The following is a 2525-nucleotide window of genomic DNA, read 5'->3' on the forward strand; positions in this document are numbered from 1 at the left end:
CTTACGTCAACATAACCAACGTGACCACCTGCTTGCACAGGGAGCATGCTGGGGACTATTTTCAGGCGCTGTGTAATATCATTGCGCCTGCTGAGCGAGATGCTAACGGTCTAATCAGATTCAATGATCTATGCTAAGCTACAGCTAAAAGTGCTACCGCCAGACCCGGAGATCTGCTGAATGGATGCGAAAACGGTAAAACTCAACTGTTTAACTCTAGGGGAGTTGGAAAATGAGCCTATTTTCAAAAATAGTGGAGTGTTCCTTTAAAAGTGAAATTGGCAGTGCGAATCAGTGCATATTCGCATAGGGTCTAAGCAGCATTAGCATAGCATTTTAAACCTTTTTTGTGTGGCATTTTGGCTTTATTGTTATAGGACATATTGCAATATAGACAGACAGGAAGCGAAATGGTGGAGAGAGGAAGATGGGATTGGGAAGGGTCCTCGAGTCGGGACTCGAACTCGGGTCGTCTGAAGTGCAACCACTTTACATGTCGGAGGGCTCTCCATAAGTATATCGGCTCTGACACACATTAAGGTATTTATAGAAGTCAATGAGCTCAATCATGCATGAGAAACAATACATGAATGTACTTATGGATCATATTAAGCAATGCTAAGCATAAGAAAATGCAATTTATGTTTAAGCTAGCTTCCCAAGGATGCTAATGGAATTATAATGTTTGCATGTGAGACTGAGTAACTAAACAATGCTATGAATGAGAGTTCATGTTTCGGAACATCTTAAGAGAGAAAATGAATTTATTCATGCAATTAGAATCATTATGTATTTACATTTAATTAGGCTAAGCAATTCTAAGCATGTGCAGTTTTCATGAAGATTGGCTCTACCAACATCAGCAGCTCCTGTGCGGGGCAGCAGTTATATAGCAGCTACTGCACCATCGGGTTAATCCAGCAGTTGTATGTCGATAAGCATCTTCTGTGTCAAGTGTGCATTGATGATCATTATATTCAAGTGAATTACTTCTTTGCAGTCAGAATGGATTCTACAATTACAGCACAATCAGCGGCTTCATAACAACCAGGAAATCCTTGCTGTCTTGAAGCTTTGAAACATACAGTTTGAAAGTACTTTAAAAGCAGTGCATTCATTACTTATACTTCTATTTTACCTAAAATTCATATACTTTTAACTTCTGGATATAGAATTCATGAAAGTCCCTTTTAAGGTAAGTCAGTTCACTCAATGGCCTTATTCACAACACCTATAGGCCACTCCTGTCAATTTAAGCCAACAGGAGACTGGTTTTCCTTGGCTGTAAACAAAACTTGGTTCTCGCGAGACTAGCATATTCTCACCGGAGTTTATGCTACACCTTCTTCCTACATCATCCGCAGGAACACCACTCTCTCATGAACATGAGTATGACAGTTAGCGGAAGCTAGAGATTACGGTTTATATAGTTTTAAATATGGATATTTTTCTTACACAAATGCATGTATTTACTTCAGAAGGCCTTTATTAACCACCTGTGTGGAGCACTTTTTATGATGGATGCACTTTTTTGGGCTTCAAAATCTCGACCCCCATTCACTGCCATTATAAAGCTTGGAAGAGCCAGGACATTTTTTATAACTCCGATTGTATTTGTCTGAAAGAACAAAGTCATATACACCTACAATTCCTTGAGGGTGAGTAAATCATGGGGTAAATTTCATTTTTTATGGCATGTTGCGTGTTCGGCAACAATTTTTTTAACCCTAACTAATGCAGTGTGAAGCTTTTTATTTCTTAAACAACCATGTCAAAAGATGTACCCATGTACATATTCCAGGATGTCAATGTCAAGATTCATTGGGCCCAAATTTGGAGAGATTGGCCAACACAGAGTCCCGAACTTAACCCCATTGAAAGTCTTTGTGATGTGTGAGTTGACTTTATACTGCCTGCCCAAAAAAGTTGCAGACTCTAATATTTCATTGGACTGTCTTTGGGCCCTATTTTAACGATCCAAGCGCATGGTCTAAAGCGCACGGCGCAGGTGCACGTAGGGTGTGTCCAAATCCACTTTTGCTAGTTTAACGATGGGAAAAACAGTCGGCGCGCCTGGCGCATGGTCTAAAAGGGATGTCCCTATTCTCTTAATGAGTAATGGGTGTGTTTTGGGCATAACGTGCAATAAACCAATCAGAGTCTCATCTCCCATTCCCTTTAAGAGCCAGTTGCGCTCGTGCCATAGCGGATTTGCTATTTACATGGCGGAATTTGCAAGCGCAAAGATAGAACGCATCTCCAGAGAGGAAACGGAGATGCTCGTGCGCGAGCAAATAGGTAGCCTAATTATGATACATGCAATGACTATCCATTATGACATGTAGGCATTTTTATATTTACGTAGCCTACACAATAATAATCTTTTACATTGCAATCCTTTAATTTTTAATATTTGGCATGTTTGTGTGCTGCTGTGCATCCCTGTGTGTGTAATAAGCAGAGTGTACGCGCGCCGTGGACCCGCCTATACTAACGCGCTCTTTAAATAACAAAAAAACTACTGC

At 40.4% G+C, this 2525-nt stretch overlaps 1 protein-coding gene across 1 annotated transcript in view; it reads right to left on the bottom strand.

Moving 5' to 3' along the window:
* agtpbp1 (ATP/GTP binding carboxypeptidase 1) overlaps positions 1 to 2525 on the bottom strand; it is a 38719-nt gene that overhangs the window by 1819 nt on the left and 34375 nt on the right. The window lies entirely within an intron of this gene.

Source organism: Sinocyclocheilus anshuiensis, unplaced genomic scaffold, assembly GCF_001515605.1.
Source record: "Sinocyclocheilus anshuiensis isolate Anshui unplaced genomic scaffold, SAMN03320099.WGS_v1.1 scaffold449, whole genome shotgun sequence".
Lineage (NCBI taxonomy): Eukaryota > Metazoa > Chordata > Actinopteri > Cypriniformes > Cyprinidae > Sinocyclocheilus > Sinocyclocheilus anshuiensis.